The sequence below is a fragment of the Gopherus evgoodei genome, chromosome 10 (genome assembly GCF_007399415.2).
Source record: "Gopherus evgoodei ecotype Sinaloan lineage chromosome 10, rGopEvg1_v1.p, whole genome shotgun sequence".
Lineage (NCBI taxonomy): Eukaryota > Metazoa > Chordata > Testudines > Testudinidae > Gopherus > Gopherus evgoodei.
In genome coordinates, this window is record NC_044331.1 from 77,344,538 (window position 1) to 77,363,307 (window position 18,770).

Genomic DNA, 18,770 nt, shown 5'->3' on the forward strand with positions numbered 1-18,770 from the left:
AAACGAGCCCCAGCATGGAGCAATTCAGAGCTGCAGGACCTCATTAGTGTTTGGGGTGAGGAGGCTATGCAAGCACAGCTGCGCTCCAGAAGGAGAAATTATGATACCTATGGGCAGATATCGCAGTCCTTGATGAGAAGGGGCCATGAACGGGACGCGTTGCAGTGCAGGGTCAAAATAAAAGAGCTGAGGAGTGCTTACTGCAAAGCCCGTGAGGGAAATCGCCGCTCAGGAGCTGCCCCCACAACCTGCCGTTTTTACAAGGAGCTGGATGCCATACTTGGGTGTGACCCCACTGCCAATCCGAGGACCACGATGGAGAGTTCACAGCAGGGAGAAGTGGGGGAGGGTGTAGAGGAAGGCGACAGTGAGGCTACTGCCGCGGAGGGAGACACCCCGGAGTCCCAGGGCACATGCAGCCAGGAGCTCTTCTCAAGCCCGGAGGAGGCTAGCCAGTCGCAGCAGCAGGAAGTTGCTGGTGAGGAAGAAACTGAGGATCGTGCTCGGGGTAAGTAGATTTGTATGTTTTGGGAGAGGAGGGTTGGGGTTACGGCTGCCTGCATGCATGCCTAAACATGGAATAGCTCATTGATTTGCTCTATCACGTCTCTGTAATCTGCCTCGGTAATCTCTTGAAAAGTTGCAGAGCGTGCGCAATGTGCTTTCTCAAGTTTATCGGGAGAGCCACCGTGGTCCTTGTCCCGGTCAGGCTAACTCGTCCGATCCACTGTGCAGCGAGGGGTGGGGGGACCATGGCTGCACACAGGCAAGCTGCATAGGGGCCAGGGCGGAATCCACATTGCTGTAGAAGACCCTCCCTCTCTTCCCAGGTAACACGCAGCAGTGATATGTCTGGCAGTAGGAAACCCTGTTGAGAATTTAGGGATACTTGAGTGCAGGGTGCCAGGTTCACGGTCCCCCCCTCCCAGTGCGCTCTGGTGTTCTACACCCCCCCTCCCAGCACGTAGCTATCCCCGCGGTGCGCTCTGGTGTTCCCCTACCCTTCCCAGCAGGCAGCCAGCCCCGCGGTGCGGTCCGGTGTTGCCCCACCCTTCCCAGCAGGCAGCCAGCACAGCTGTGCATTTCCCCCCCCCTCACTAGCAGGACAGCATGAACGCGCCCCCCCCCCCCGCCAGCAGCTAGCCACCTTCCTGTTCACTACTGTCCCCTGTGCAGGACACCAGCTACGTCCTGCACCCAATGCAGATAAACCCCAGTGACCCATCGGTCAATTCCCCCTCCCAAGGGGAACTCGGAGGAAAAACACTCACCCCATTGCTCGCCATGACTTAGCTTCCCTGGCCTCTCTGTGTTATGTGAGGTAAGTGAGAAGGATGCTACCAAAAGTCGAAAAAGTCCTTCACTGTGTAATAATAAACAATGTAGCCTCTGTGTATTACATGGTTCTATCTTTCTTTTTTCTAGTGACCTTGACTAATGCAGCCAGATCACCGGCCTCACGTAGATTGCAGAACTTGAGAAGAAATCCCAGAAAATCAAAAGAGGAATTGATCAAATCAGTTATGAATCACTACAACAGAGAAAGTAGGCTCGCCAAACTGAGTCTTTCGAGTCTCTCGTAGATATGTACAGTGGTAACCCCCAGCCCTCCCAAAGCCCTCTTTCTTGTTCCCCAGTATTTCCACAACACCCCTTCCTCCAGCAGCCAGTTTCTTATTACCCCCAGCTGCCCCCAACACCTGTACGATCACCTACCAGCCCTGATAACTATAATTCTTACCCTGTGCACTCCACCCCCATTACCCTGCAGCATAGTAATCCTGACATGCAGCAGACATTGAACAGTAATCAAAATAGGACATATTCAAACCTCTGAATGTACAGTCCACCACCCTAACCCCCCTTGCATTTTATGTACTGAATGTTGAATAAAGGATTTTATTTCTCTTTCACTACGTTATATTATTGCAGGAAGTGGTAAATATTGTACCCCAAAGTAGAACAAAGCACAGCAAAGGCAACAAACATTACTGTTGGCTCTCAGCATCAAATTGCTCCCTTAAAGCATCCCTAATCCTTGAAGCCCTTTCCTGGGCCTCCCTAGTAGCCCTGCTCTCTGGCTGAGCAAATTCATCCTCTAGGCGTCGAACCTCGGAGGTCCATTCCTCACTGAATCTTTCACCCTTCCCTTCAGAAATATTATGGGGGGTACAGCACGCGGATATAACAGCGGAGATGCTGCTTTCCCTCAAATCTAGCTTCCCATAAAGACAACGCCAGCGGGCTTTCAAACGGCCAAAAGCACACTCCACAGTCATTCTGCACCGGCTCAGCCTGTAGTTGAACTGCTCCTTGCTCCTGTCAAGCTTCCCTGTATACGGTTTCATGAGACATGGCATTAAGGGGTAAGCGGGGTCTCCAAGGATCACAGTTGGCATTTCGACGTCCCCTACTGTGATCTTGCGGTCTGGGAAAAAAGTCCCGGCCCTCAGCCTCCTGAACAGGGAACTGTTCCGAAAGATGCGTGCATCGTGCACCTTTCCAGGCCATCCTGAGTAAATGTCAGTGAAACGCCCACGGTGATCCACAAGCGCTTGCAGAACCACGGAGAAATACCCCTTGCGATTAACATACTCTGATGCCAGGTGGGTTGGTGACAGAATAGGAATATGTGTCCCATCTATTGCCCCTCCACAGTTAGGGAACCCCATTTCTGCAAAGCCATCCACAATGTCCTGCACATTCCCAAGAGTCACAGTTCTTCTTAGCCCGGTGCGATTAATGGCTGTGCAAACTTGCATCAGCACCATTCCAACGGTAGACTTTCCCACTCCAAACTGGTTCGCCACCGATCGGAAGCTGTCTGGAGTTGCCAGCTTCCAGATTGCAATAGCCACCCGCTTCTCCACTGGCAGGGCAGCTCTCAATCTCGTGTCCCTGCGCCGCAGGGTAGGGGCGAGCTCAGCACACAGTGCCATGAAAGTGGCTTTTCTCATCTGAAAGTTCTGCAGCCACTGCTCGTCATCCCAGGATTGCAGGACGATGTGATCCCACCACTGAGTTCTGGTTTCCCGAGCCCAAAGGCGCCGTTCCATGGTGCTGAGCACATCTGTTACTGCCACAAGCAATTTAGTGTCTTCAGCGTCAGGCGATTCAACACCATCGTCTGACTCCTCACTGTCACTTTGCAGCTGAAGGAATAGCTCCACTGCCATGCGTGATGTGCTGGCAACATTCATCAGCAAGGTCCTCAGCAGCTCAGGCTCCATTTGTAACAGAAATCTCAGAAATCGCGCTGCCGCCAAACTGCTTGGAATGTGTAGCAAAGCACCACGGGGCGTTGGAACAGGAAGCGGAAAGACCCGCACACTTCCTTCCCCTTCCCACAAGCCACAGCGCCAAAATGGGACGAGGTGCTCTGTGGGATAGCTGCCCACAATGCACCACTCCCAACAGCGCTGCAAGTGCTGTAAATGTGGCCACACTGCAGCGCTGGCCCTACACAGCTGTACGAACACAGCTGTAACTGCCAGCGCTGCAAAACTGTAAGTGTAGCCATACCCTAAGACAGGCAGTATATTGGGCCATTTTAAAGGCAGATCTCACCATTACCCCTCACCTGATTTTGATACAGCCTCATCTACAGTCCTTAATTCACTGATGGAATCTGCTTCTCAGATTTATTGTTTCCACCATCAGATTCAGAGGGCCATTCTTGAAGCCAAAGGCCTAGTAATTTTAAATGTCATCCAAAGAAAGGAATCATTTAAACTTAGTTTTATTTTAGTGTTCTGGCAAAGAAGCCAGGAAACTAAGATTACAAATTAAATCTCTCCTTTATTACTAGTTTTCAGCTAAGGTCACAAGTCATTCAACAGGTGGGATGCCTATTCCAGTATAGAAAGACGTGACAGGAAAGAAAACTAGACAGTAAGAAGGTGCCACTCTTCTGACCTGGAAAAGAACAATGGAGAAGTAGGATTTCAAAAACCATCACCCATCAGCAAAACAAAGGACAGAGGAAACCACAGAAAATAACTTCCACAGAGCTTCTCTAGGGAGTGACTTTGTTACACCACTGAGGGTATGGCTACATTTGGAATTTCGGAGCGCTGCCGCGGCAGTGCTTTGAAGTGTGAGTGTAGTCAGAGCGGCAGCGCTGGGAGAGAGCTCTCCCAGCGCTGCATGTAAACCACATCCCTTACGGGTGTAGCATGCAGCGCTGGGAGCCACGCTCCCAGCGCTGCTGCCCTGATTACACTGACGCTTTACAGCGCTGTATCTTGCAGCGCTCAGGGGGGTGTTTTTTCACACCCCAGTTGCAGTGCTGTAAAGTGTGAGTGTAGCCAAGGCCTGAATCTGTTCTAGCAGTTTGCAAAGATGCTCACACGGGAACATTATAGATAAGGCTATGTTTATGTCATAGAGGTCATGGAAATCATGAAATTAGTGGCTTCGAGACCTCAGTGACATTCTGTGCTTCAGCCCCAGGAACTGTGCAACTCAAGCTGGCAGAAAGTGGGTTCCCTGCCAGGGTTCCAGCGAGAGGTGGCAGACTCCTGAGGGGGCCCCTCCTCAGGGTTCCAGGGATGAGAGACAGCCTTGCATGGGGGTGTGGGTGGGAGGAGAGGGGGGATGCTTCAGAAGAGTGGCTGGGGTGTCCCATTTTCTCTTTGGGAAATATGGTCACCCCGAAGCTCCCAGCCACCATGGTGAAAGGGGAAATCATGGAGCCGCAGCAGCAAAAGTCACAGACAGGTCATGGCTTCTGTGAATTTTTTTTTTTATTGCCCGTGACCTGTCCATAACTTTTACTAATAACAACCATGACAAGATCTTAGCCTTAATTACAGATGCAGAGTAGAAGCGCAAACATGCTTCACAGAGAAGGAACCAGACTTAGAGGACAAAGTGTTCATACACTTATCTGAATAGGCTTTCCTGATACAGACGAAGCATCTCTGGGGTTCTCCAGGCCCTGCTTGGCCAACCTCCCGCCCGCACACCCACACCCAGTCTTTGGCAGAAAATTCTCAGTGCTCCTCAAAACAGGACATTGTCCAGTTTTCTTTTGTTCTGAGGATTAGGCTAAGGTGACTGAATGGAGACGAGACCAAGGAGGCATGAGATGCTATGGAGAAAGTGACAAACTGGCTTTAAACCACCCAATCCAGGTGGGAGAGATGGGTAGCTCATTTAAGGATCCCTAAAGGAAAAAAAACTCTAAAAAAAAACTTACTCTACCAGAAATGCCACTCACAGTCTTCAGAGGTAAACCAAAGAATGAGACTATCTGGCGGGGTTTTCTGCTGCCATCTACTGGTAGAAAAAACACTATTTGTGTAGGCTGGTAACCGGACAAAACTATCAATTGAAATTAATGGCACTGTGTTATCAGTTGATAAACCTCATGATCACTATCCTTACGTTATGAAGCAAGCCATATCACAGTTTTTTCTAGAGCCAATAAGAGGCCCCAATACTAAGAAATGGTATCTGTGCTATGAACAAAGCAGTGAACTAGAATTATTCAGAAGTTGAACACTGGAGCAATTTTATCTACTGGTAGAACAGTTTTTCCATCTTGATTTTCTACAAATCTTTAAACTGTTTGAGAAGACACATGAAATCCCAAATTCCAACAGGTGTTGGCGAGATGAGAGAGAAGAACCTGAGGGTTAAGAGACATTTTGCCGCTCATTCCCATTAACATGACTGCTCCTGGCCTTTCGTTCATCTAGTTGGGGCTTTCAGGTATGTATCACAGTACTGTGAACTACAGTTTCCCTGGCAGTGAACACACAGAACACAAATATATATTATTCCCCTGTCGATGCCACACCCACACCTATCCTCCAAACAGGCAAGTGAAGGAATCCCAGGAATAGTTGTCTTTCACAGGCTTTGGGCTGGTCCACACTACGGGGGGAAATCAATCTTAGATATTCAACTTCAGCTACATTATTCATGTAGCTGAAGTCGAATATCTAAGATCGGATTACTCACCCGTCCTCACCGCGCGGGATCGATGTTCGTGGCTCTCCCTGTCGATTCCACAACTCCGTTGGGGTTGATGGAGTTCCAGAATCGATATAAGCGCCCTCGGGGATCGATATATCGATCCCCGAGCAATCGATTTTAACCTGCCGATACGGCGGGAAGTCTGGACATAGCCTTTGTTCTTAACACCAGGAAAGTGTTCTCAGATCATGCTTTACTTTCCACAAGAGATTAGATTCCTTTATAGGACAGAGGATTTTGGCTTGGATTAGTTTCTCACCCTGATAACGTTTCTCACATCTGCCATTACAGAATGTGCAAGATGGCACCAATCTGACTATTCCAGTACAAAAGAGAATCAGACTATGAACTCAAGGCAAGCTTCCAGAAACCATTCCAGCATAAACAACAGATTTCTATCTTAGAGGAACAAGAAGGGTAAAGTAATCTTTTACTGAATCAACTAAAGAAGAGGAGATCTGTGTAGCTCAACAGAAGCTGGTTCAATACACGATTACCTCACCCACATGGTATCTCTAATATCCTGGGACCAAGGATGCTACAACACCACAACAAACAGATTTCCATCTTGTTTTTTGTGATAGTCCATGGCTATTTCAGTTGCAGGAGGGAGATGAAATATCAAAGACAAGGTGGCAGGCAAGCAAACCAAATTACCTGAGAGCAGTGGCACTCAACCTTTCCAGATTACTGTACCCCTTTCAGGGGTCTGATTTGTCTTGCGTACCCTCAAGTTTCACCTCACTTAATTCCTTGCTTACAAAATCAGACATAAAAATACAAAAAAAGTGTCACAGCACACTAGTACTGAAAAATTGCTCACTTTCTCATTTTTGCCATATATTTATAAAATAAATCAATTGGAAAATAAATATTGTATTTACACTTCAGCATACAGTGCTGTATAAACAAGTCATTGTCTGTAGTGACTTCGCTAGTGCTTTTTATGTAGCCTGTTGTAAAACTAGGCAAATATCTAGATGAGCTGGTGTACCCCCAGAAGACCTCTGTGTACCCTAGTTGAGAAGCACTGCCTTAAGAGTCTAAGTTATGTGATCACACATGGTGGGGCAAGGAGGTGGTGGTGGGCTGGTGCCTTTGTTTTGTTTTATTTTTTGTTTGTTTTTTTAAAAACCACAAGTCTGGAATACCTTGCTTTGAAGAGCTCAAACTTATCACAGGAGAAGTTTGTGATGTTTAGACACATTTAATTAAGATGACACAGAAGTTAACACCTGACAGAGAGAACCTATAAAAGTATAAATTAGAACACCTCTTCTGCACGTGAACCACCTAAGACACTTTAGTCTCTAGGTGCTTTGAAAGTCACATGTGCCATGCGCCTACTCCCATCATGCACCAGAACAAAGAGATGCTACCCCCACCCCTCAAAACCCCATCACCAGAGTGAATAGAAGATGGCACACTGCAAGTTTGTTTGTTTGTTTTTACATACTAGACAATAGCATGGTTATCACACCATCTAACAACTCCTGTCCTTCCCATTCCCAGTTCCCCACACTCCCAACTTCAAATACGTATGTTTTAATATGAGCTCAGAGCCCAAAGTTTAGTCCTTTAGGTAAAAACAGTTCCTTTTTGATGTAAGAGCTGATTGCTCACTGTGAGGATGGAAAGGTGATCTATACTACAGGCATGAAGTATGCACTCTTACGGAGGGCAGAAGGAACACAGTTGAGAACTTGCTATACAAAGACCCTATCTGCCAGTCATTTGAAAAGTGGTACATGTCAGTCCCCAGGATTCTACTTTACTACGGCAGACGCAGTTAACGGCAGTAGCCACAGAAAGAGGAAGGAAACAGTTAAAAGTATATCCAAGCAACTAGCCACCTTTAGCACCTGCATAAGAAATACAGAGGCAAAACAAAGAATGAACTTCACAAAGTCTAAAGCACATATTGAATCTCAGCAATACAGCCTCCGCTAACTCCCAGCTACGAAAACAAGCCTTAGCTACAGGGCAGTGCGCAAACACACAGCTGCAGAGCCCATGACTGTAGACAAATAAGCATGATTGAGAGTTGAAAGCAGTGTTTTCAGATCAGTAGAGCAAGGATCTTGCTCAATACAAATTTAACAGCACCAGCAGTATGATTCAATGCTCTAGGAAAATAGAGCCGTTTTTCCTCAATGGCACAGTCCACCACACCCAGACCCACTGCATCAGGCAGAACATCCCAGTTCAAGTAATTGAGCCCAATATCAAATTAAAAAAAAAGTTAATGGTTCTCTTTGGGACATACAAGAGTTAATGTTGCACACAGGGAATAATTAATAACCTACTGAGAAGGAGGACTCTAACTGTTGGCACTATCGGGGGAGGAAAATATCCCTTACTATGACTTATCTTTTTAACAAAGACAGCATTGTGTCACTCTGTAGACAGGGCCTAAAATTAACCACCCCCTGGGCTGCCAGTTGTTATTATTTAGTATAAATATTCTCCTGTTTAAAGGTCTTGTCTACATTACAAGTTGCTTCATTTCAGCTTGCACTGCTGCAACTGATTAAAGCAAGCTGCAAGAATGTAGTGCATCCATACTAGCTACAGAGGCACACAGTGTAAATAGGCCCTGCACAGTATTCCCTGCTAGCAATGCAGGGCCTGTGGATTGTTGCAATTACCCAACCTTGGCTGCTTTCAGAGCCTGCATGCAGCTAACAGGTAAGTGGCTAGTCAGGTGACAGCCAGTGCTCAGTCAAAACTGTCACCAAAAAGGTGGGCAACAGCATTTTGGGGTTGCATAGGGAGGACTAATTGCACCATTGTCGCTGCCCCATTAGCATTTGCTATCTACACGAAAACTGCAAAAGAGCCCCCAGTGGCACTGCAGTGAGTACTCCATGTCATAGTAATCAGTTTTGCTCACAGGAAGGGCAAGCGACCACAAGCACCTGTGTGGTGTTTTACAGGTATGCTAGGGGTTGCAACAGTACTGGCAATATGCTTTAGTGCAGAAGAGCTTTCTGAAAACTCCTCCTCCCAAACCCCATCCAAAATCGGTCAACAACAACTTAGTGAGTCTTGTTCCTACCTCCGCAACATGATACATCTTGCTGGGAACTAAAACACTGGGGTCTAGATCAGAAAGTTACTGCTCAAGGCAAAAGAACTAAAAACAAGGATTTTATTCTCCATAACCAGCTCAGTTTCACCCAGAGGGAAAACTCTTCCAATTATCTCACGAGAAAAAAAAAAACGAAACACACTTGGAGTGGACAAGTTTTTAACATCCTGAGGAGTAACGGCAAGCAGATACACAGACAGATCATATCTCAAGCAAATTTAAAGGAGACAAACCTGCCCTCCCCTACAGTAGAATGACAGGTGCACATACATCCAGAAAATGAAGGAGCTTTGCCATCCATTTTTTTTTCATTCTGAATTTCACTGCCATGTACCATGAAAACAATTTCACGAGTAAAGGCCAGACTCAATGCAGTGCCAACTTTTTCCATCTTACCACTTTTCTTTTCACGAACGGCAGTGATCAAAAAGCCAAAGGTGAATCACTCTAAAAAGGTAAAACCAGACTTTCACCCAGAACAAGACATTCATTAATATCCTAATAAGTAGGGTCTTGAAATGACCCAAGCATGGATGGACAAGTTTCACCAAGCGGCATGAACAAGAAATTGATGAGTTTGTAGTGCCAAGCTGGCAATAATTCGATAGGCAACAAAGATCAAAGAACCCTACAGTTTTACACTGAATGAAGACGGTCTTTCACTACATGAAGAATAAGAAAATGAGCAAAAAACCATGAAAAAAGTTACATTAAACCCTCGTTTGCAGGACTTTAGTTACAAGAGAAGTATAAAGCTACTTGTAACCAGACTAATCATGACCACCACCACCACAATTACAATATAGTCCATTTAAAGGATACTAACAAGAGGATTAAACCTGTGCAAAAAAATACACAGAAATATGGCAGCCAAACTATTCTGTCCCTGTACTCCCACCAACACAGGAGAAGATTGAACTGGGATTTATATTTCACTCCTTTTATGCTAATAACCTTTGAGAGGATGATGCACAACTTGTACCACAGTTTTGCAGCCTCTGTGAGCAGCGTACAGTATATTAAAGGAACACCATAAACAAACAGAAAAATGGAATATCACTGAAGCTCCCCAATACTTCTTACATAACCAAGATGAGATTAAAGAGTTATTTCTCTCTGTTTCTGTTTGTTTACTCTGCCTATTTGACGAATTTGCGTATCATCCTTGCACAGGGGCCATGCTAATCTTCTCTGTATCGTTCTAATTTTAGTATATGTGCTGCCAAAGCAAGCACAGTAATGCCTGTCAAGCCCATTTCACTGTATAGTCAGAATCCACTACTGTGGATAGGTCTTTCACACTAAAATAAGAGAGACAAAAAAACATTAATAGAAAAGTGTGATTGTAAAACCACAAAGACTGGTAGGGCACTTAAACAGGTGTAGTACCTAAAACTACTTTTAATTTTTTATACCGATTAGACCTCGAGTTGGCAGTGTCCCTCTACTTACTCCTAGACTCATAGGTGTACTTTCCAGTCATGATCCATGCCTAAGGACCTCATGATCTGCAAAGCTTTCTGCTGTCCCAATTACAGCTAAGAGCTGAAGAAGCTGCTGTAGTGTTCCGAGTATGCTGAGATCATCGATTACTAGAACTTGAGGACTGTCAAAAATCCTTATGAAAAATACCATGAATTTGCCATGGTGACTTAAGTTGAATTTAAAAAAAAATGGAAATTCCAATGATTACAACACAAAAAAAATCCTGCATGCAAGGGACAGAACTCCAAGTGCCCTCCCCAAGCACTTCTCTGCCTCCCCCTGCTTGTGTTGGGATGGATATGCTCAGACAGCACAAGAATTTAGAGGGGAACTCTGCTTAGTTATTTTTTATAAAAGTTGTCTTTAAAAGTGTAATTTATGCAGTTTGGAGCTTAATGCTGCTTGGACAGATGTTTCTAGACCTTTTCGTGTTCTGGCTCTAGCACAAGGCTGCAGTGTTTGGGTTGCAAATGCTGCAGGGGAAGATAGGGAATGTTGAAATCCTAAGTGTTCTGAAGAGACACCAAGTTCCCCACACAACAATTTGAGCCTAAGCTACCCAACAATATAGCTCCCTTATATCAACAGAAAAGTTCCCACTTTTTCCCTGCAGGCAGCTAGCTTGTTTTCTGTTGTAAAGCTAGTTGAATTTTTGGCTGGATTTCAAACTGTAAAAACAAAAAGCTACTTAAATAATGCATGAATTGTGATTAAACACAAAAGAGGCATGATTCACACTATAAGACAGAACAGCAGCCCTTAAACAAACAAAAAATAAAACATGACATGTTAAACTAGCCTGTCTTAACGTTTTATGGATTTGACTGAAGAACTTGGGGCTCTATAGATGAAGGACGCCTGGAATTACTTCCCAAGAAAGGGAGAAAAATTCATAGGCAGGAATTGTAGACCAAGCATCTCAGAGAGGTAATTAACAAAAAAGCAGAAAGCCTACAGGGAATGGAAGATGGGAGTGATCAGCAAGGAAAGCTACCTTATTGCGGTCAGAACATGTAGGGATAAAGTTAAAAACGCTAAAAGCCATGTAGAGTTTTCCCTTGCAAAGGGAATTAAAACCAATATTAAAAAAAGGTTCTATAGCCATCTAAATAAGAAAACAAAGAAAGAAGAAGTGGGACCGCTAAATACAGAGGATGGAGTGGAGGTTACAGATAATCTAGGCATAGCCCAATATAAACAAATACTTTGCCTCAGTCTTTAATGAGGAGCTTAGGGATAATGGTAGGATGACAAACAGGAATGAGGATATGGAGATAGATATCACCACATCCGAGGTAGAAGCCAAACTCGAACAGCTTAATGGGATGAAATCAGAGAGCCCAGATAATCTTCATCCAAGAATATTAAAGGAACTGGCATATGAAATTGCAAGCCCATTAGCAAGAATATTTAATGAATCTGTAAACTCAGGGCTTGTACCGTATGACTGGAGAATTGCTAACATAGTTCCTGTCTATAAGAAAGGGAAAAAAAGGGATCTGGGCAACTACAGGCCTGTCAGTTTGACATCTGTAGTATGCAAGGTCTTGGAAAAAATTTTGAAAGAAAAAGTAGCCAAGGACATTGAGGTCAATGGTAATTGGGACAAAATACAACATGGTTTTACAAAAGGTAGATTGTGCCAAACCAACCTGATCTCCTTCTTTGAGAAAGTAACAGATTTTTTAGACAAAGGAAATGCAGTGCCTCAATTTCAGTATGGCATGTGACAGTTCCACATGGGGAATTAGCTAAATTGGAAAAATGGGGATCAATATGAAAATTGAAAGGTGGGTAAAAGTAAGGTGAAAAAAGCTAATGCGGTTTTGGGATGCATCAGGCAAGGTATTGCCAGTAGAGATAAGGAGGGGTTAGTACCATTATACAAGGCACTGATGAGACCTGTCATCTGGAATTCTGCGTGTAGTTCTGGTTTCCCATGTTTAAGAATGATGAATTCAAACTGGAACAGGTTCAGAGAAGGGCTACTAGGATGATCCGAGGAATGGAAAACCTGTCATATGAAAGGGGACTCAAAGAGCTTGGCTTGTTTAGCCTAACCAAAAGAAGGCTGAGGGGAGATATGATTGCTCTCTACAAATATATCAGAGGAATAAATACCAGGGAAGGAGAGGAATTATTTAAGCTCACTACCAAGAACACAAGAACAAATGGATATAAACTGGCTATCAGGAAGTTTAGACTTGAAATTAGATGAAGGTTTCTAACCATCAGAGGAGTGAAGTGGGCAAAAGACATATCTGGCTTCAAGACTAAGCTTGATAAGTTTATGGAGGGGATGGTATAATGGGATAGCCTAATTTTGGCAATTAATTCATCTTTGACTACTAGCGGTAAAATATGCCCAATGGCTTGTGATGGGATGGGATCTGAGTTACTAATAATACTGAGAATTATTTCCTGGGTGCTGGCTGGCAAGTCTTGCCCACATGCTCGGGGTTTAACTGATCACCATATTTGGAGTCGGGAAGGAATTTTCCTCCAGGGCAGATTGGCAAAAGCCCGGGGGATTTTTCACCTTCCTCTGCAGTGTGGGGTACGGGTCACTTTCTGGAAGGTTCTCTGCACCTTGAAGTCTTTAAACCATGATTTGAGGACTTTAATGGTTCAAAAACAGGTTTGATACAGGAGTGGGTGGGTGAGATTCTGTGGCCTACATTGTGCAGGAGGTCAGACTAGATGATCATAATTGTCCCTTCTGACTTAAAGTCTATGATTCTATGACCTATCCTCAAACAAAGGCTTTCCAAACAAGCTAAGTCAAATCAGCCTAATGCCCTAGCGGTGAGGTTCTGTATTGTCATGTTACTCCAGCCAGCTGAAGAGGAGAGTGCTATGCTGGAAAAGCAGTATGCTCAGCTCCAAGGATGAGGGAACCTTGGTCACTCGGCCCATAATGCCAAAGTGAGCCCTGGCTAGAGAGAGGGTCACTGCAATTTGAGGCCTTGTTTTTGTTTGAGAGTAAAGTGAAGAACCCCGAAGTTTTGCAAGTGAAGGGGTAACTCAGCATTAAGATACTGTACGGAACATTATTCTGCAACAGTGATTCTCAACCATTGGCCTAATCAGCACACAGCTGCAGCGCATGTGACAGTCTCATGGCCATATAGATAGTATATATATTGTGGCCCACAAAAAACACCACAGAACTGCATATGCAGCCCACAACGGTAAATAAGTTGAGAATCACTGCCCTGTGCACTCCAGAAGAGAATTTTAACTTGCAACTTCCTTGCCTGAGATAGAGGAATAGACTCTCAACCATTCAAACCCTTTGGACCACACCAAATACGCTGGGATAATCAAAAAAGTCAGGCTGGCAGTCCACTAGAGGGATGGTTCAGTTATTAGAAATACAACTGTACTGGAATATAGGAGTAACACACACACACACATACGTACGTGGTGCAAATGGCTCCTGAAACAGCTCACAACTCATCTTTCAATCAGTTGTTTTAAGAAGCTATTTTGTCCTGAGGGTGGGGACCAAAGGAACACCATGTAAAACCAGGTGATCTGCTGTTTCTACAAATTCCATTACAACAGCCATCAGTTTTTTTTTCCTAGTTTTCATTCTTGCAGATTAGCTGTGAACCTTCACATTTAGCGACTTCTAATTAAATGAAGATAGACAGACAGCCTCTCTTCCTGATTCAGAGAAACACAATTAACTGGAAGTTACTTTAAAACTCATTCTTTGAAACTTGACTAGGCTTCAGGTGCAACACCTGCCTATCAGTGCCACAGCCAGCTTCTTATTTGACATTGCTTTCTTGTTTTTAACACATTTCTCTCTTCCTCATCGTGCAATAGGCCCACAAAAAGAGCACGAGAAACTGACTAGCTGGCTACAGAGGGGACAGAATGAGACTACCAGTATATAACGTACTAAAATACACAAAGTAAAAATAGTGCAGAGTATTTCCTCTTATGTGTCTTGTCTTAGTTTCAGGAATCTTCAGTGTTACTTGTAAGAAGAATAGGCACAAAAATCCAGCCATAAATGTGATTTTTAAACTATTTAACACTTTGGATGCACATCTTCAAAAGCCCTTAAGGCTGCTTGGCCAGCTTCCAGCCTAGGCTCTTAAGGGGGAGCGAGAGACATAGGAAAGAGTCCAGGGCTGCTGGCTGGACCAACCCCACCCAACATGCTGCAGCCGGGAGCAAGAATAGCTATTTGAACAAGAGCAGGAAGTGATGCAGGCAGCTGGCAAACTGTTGTCAAGAATCAGGGCTACAAGCAGCAGCTCATGGAAACTGCAAGGGAGAGATCAGGCCCAAACCAACAAGTGCAGGCCAGAATCTCTGAGCCACTTTAAGCTGACAGCAGCAGACAAGGGAGGCAGGGAAACTTGTTGTAATAAAGTGAACTTAAGGGCTTCTCACGGTATTCCAAATGTAGAGCTGCTGAGCAGAGACCAAACCCAGTGGACTGAAGAACCCAGGAGAGAGAACACTGAGCAGCACTCAGGAAGCTCTGATTTAGACATGGATCCATCTATTATGCACTAACCAGGGAGTGTCACTAAGGACAAACAGAGAAGGGGAGTGCATGTTATGTTATGATTGGAGTTACCACAAACAGTTTCACTGTCAAAGAGCTGGAGTCGGTAAACATACCCCACTCTTCACTAACAGGAACAGTTTGAAATGAGGTAGAAGGCATGACTATGCATGGCTCAGTAACAATGATCTTTTATTGCAGCAGCTGGCCTGCTTATCTTGGGGGAGAGAGAGTTTCAGGGGTCAATTTGTACAGTAATTTGTAAAAGAGGGTTCAGTGAAAGCTGTTTATAGGACAAGCAAATGTTCCCCTGAAGCATTTGAGACCCAAACATTCCAGTATTAAAGACCTCTGCGTGAAAATGACAATTGATTTTCGTTGTTTTTGTCCTGCATTTCTTACAGCACACACAAAGGGGGCACAGGTAAGTAAACAGGATTTTAAATGATTTAACAACTTTAGAAATGTTGTTAATCACACAGTAGAGCAGTTAGTTTACAACATATGATTTAAGTTGGCAGTGACCCTTTAAAAATCAGTTGCATGCTAATATGGTTATACAGTACTTTTTTCTAAAACATGCAAACCAAAATCGTAGTTAATTGTTGCAAGAGTTGTTAGCGACCGTAGTATCTACCATAGTGCATTCATAAACTCTTCTACTAGCAGGGATGCAGAACTACTACTCCATAATGCATGTTACGCTATCTTTACATTGTACAAGTCAGAACAGTATCTAGGCTCCAAGTACATGTGTTTTAAGCTTCTGTATAATTGTGGTAAGCTATAGCAAACCATTTGCTGGGGTGAAGGCTGGGTCTTCCAGACCATCTCTGAGTGAGATGGTCCGAGGTCTGGTTACATAAAGGTCTCACCTGTGGGGGGTCTGGCAGAAATAGATTTAAAGTGCAACCTCTACATTTAAGCAATTAACTGTCTGCTTCTTTTACCATCTTTGCTGGATCATTGTAGTTTTGTCATCCTCCCTCTGACACAACACATATCTATTTGTGTTTGTGCATGGCTGGGGCCACTGGGATCTGGATGGAGAGGCTCTTCTGGCTCCCGTGGGGAAGATGGGGCAGCCAGGCAGCAGCACTCCTCCATTTAAGGATCTCTCTTCATTGCAGAGTTAACACAGGTCTAGTTCAGATGCAAGTGGCCAAATTACAAAGCTATTCTGAAGCATTCCCATTTAACAGCTTCCACACTGGTGCTGCACTCACCCATGTGAGGCACTGGGATTTCTGAAGGCATATCCCATAGTTCTTCACACTGCAGCAAGTGAGCCACTCAAATTCTTTTCCAGTGAATTGTAAGAGAACTTGTCTTTCCTTCTGGGAACCTGGGGGAATTATGGGCAGGTGCTGGAGGATTATTACTACTTTTAATGCAGGCTAAACCATGAAACTATAAAATGGGCTGGTTACCAGCCCAAGTGCTTGCAGCACACGGGCTTTTTACCCAGCAAGGGCCAGCTAGCTCAGGTGTAAAATATACCACTATCAACGGAGATTTTTTGTGTGTGCAGATGGGAGTCTGATTACAGGCAACACCTGAGTAAGAGCCTAAGTTAACTCTGCAATGAAGACAAGCCTTTAAGTATCTAGTGACCTAAAGATAACCTTGTATTTCACACTGTACTGATATTTGGAGGAGAAGTACACACAAATGATGTGCTGTACCTAAAAAGCTGGTCAGAGGTAATCTTGTTGGAATAGCAATCAGAGGCCATGGCTACATTGGCGCCTTACAGCGCTGCAACTTTGGCCCTCAGGGTGTGAAAAACACCCCCCCCCCCACGAGGACTGCAAGATACAACGCTGTAAAGCCTCAGTGTAAACAGTGCCGCAGCGCTGGGAGCACAGCTCCCAGTGCTGCAAGCTACACCCGTAGAGGATGTGGAGTACGCGCAGCGCTGGGAGAGCTCTCTCCCAGCACTGGCGCTGCGACCACACTCATACTTCAAGGCGCTGCCGTGGCAGCGCTTTGAAGTTTCAAGTGTAGCCATAGCCTGAATTTATTAGTGTTCATTCAAGCGCTTAGGATTCCTAATTATTAGATACTCACAAGAACGGATTGTGAGGCCTCTTTTTGGCAAGTGTGTTTTGTTTTATTGTGCAATGGTCCTTCTGTTCTCTGCCTTCAACTCATCTCTGCTCAGGAGAAGCCATGATTGCATGTTCTCATAAGCAGATAGAACAGCTGGCAGGCAGGATTCATGCAGTGCCTGGACCAGCTTCAGCCCTGTCACATGAGAGAGGCCAGTTCGGGGGGTGGGAAGTGGGGTATTTGATTTTTTTTTATTAGCATGTGTCCAGATATATGAATACACGTGCTTTCAGGTAAGAAAAAGACATAGGATTTCATATCCTTACTCAGAACTGAAATAAGGATAACTAGCCAGTGGCCCATCTCAGAAGTGTTCTGTATTTTCCACTATGCTTTTCTGAGGTCTCTCTGCTTTATGTACTCTACCACTAATTAAAAAGCCCATAAAGACAAAATGAATTCTCTGCTGACAGGCTAAAATGCTTTGAAAGCAGGCACTGCACATCTGTGTTTCAGTTCTACAGATGACATTTAGACCACCAATTTAGAATCCAGCAGTTTCATCTAGTCAAAAATAAATGCTCTGCAAATATAAGGGTCACTATGGATGAAGCTAAGAAGGTTTGGCTGCAGCCTGTGCAAATTTGGTTTGGACAAATTATTTCTTTTGCCTTTGTTTTTGAACCCCACACCTCTCAGTCTCTCACACATATGAAATGCCAAATGGAATATGTTTTCATCTAGTAAAGTGCAAAAATACTGCAAGGGGATTTAAAATTGTACTTCATTAAACAGCTTAGTATCTGTATGGATCAGTGAGCAGAGCTACAAATAAAAAAATCTGTGAGTGCTCTGTTGATGTGGTAAGACTACATTCTAATAATTGCAAGCCTACTTATACTACAACTGAACGAAAGGGATACCCATTAGTACACAGTTTAGCTTGACCCACTACACTACAATTCCAATGTATGCTGTAGATGGGACTTTAACCGTGTTCTGTAGCAGAGCTAAAAAACCCATGAATCTTGCCAGTTCCCCTCATCTGCTGCTGAAAACCCTACAAGCAGCAGCAGAATAGAAAATCTTATGCAACTGCAGGTTCTCTGTGGGGGGGGGGAAGGGAAGGGAATATTTATTTTTCTCCCCTTCAGTTACACAGCTGCAGCTGCCTCCTCTTCTCGCTCCCACCTCCCCCCCCGGCCCAAAAAAAAAATTGCAGGAGTCCTTTGAAACAACAGAAGACTGAGGTTGACAACTCTTTGGTCAGATTCCCTGTTCTCCTACATGTAGGTGTGAACATTAGGGTTTGTCAGTTTCACTCAGGTAGCCAGCTTAACCCACTTCACCACCAGGGAAAGTTTTGTATTAGAGTCTGGGTAAATGCATGTTTTCAAATCCTGGTTCAGTGTTAGTCTTCATGTACCTTATTAAGCAAAAGTGACCTGCAAGAAGCACTGGAAAGCTGCTGTTATTTTTCTCTCACATCAAAACCAAAAGCGAATCAGTTCTTAGGAATGTTACCTAGTGACAAAGTTCAATGTCCAGCTCTGCAATGGTTTTTCGATGCCTTAGGGAAGCCACAACCTGTGGCCATGTCTACATCTAAAATTTTGCAGCGCTGGTTGTTAC

The 18,770-nt window shown here is 44.5% G+C and overlaps 1 protein-coding gene and 1 non-coding gene across 5 annotated transcripts in view; both read right to left on the reverse strand.

Annotated features, from left to right (window-relative positions):
- Positions 1-18,770, reverse strand: part of RNF216 (ring finger protein 216) — a 124,081-nt gene that overhangs the window by 97,356 nt on the left and 7,955 nt on the right. The gene's annotated exons all lie outside the window — the stretch shown is intronic.
- On the reverse strand, positions 10,202-10,308 carry LOC115659287. The gene has a single exon (XR_004002507.1). It is a non-coding gene; the product is annotated as a U6 spliceosomal RNA (small nuclear RNA).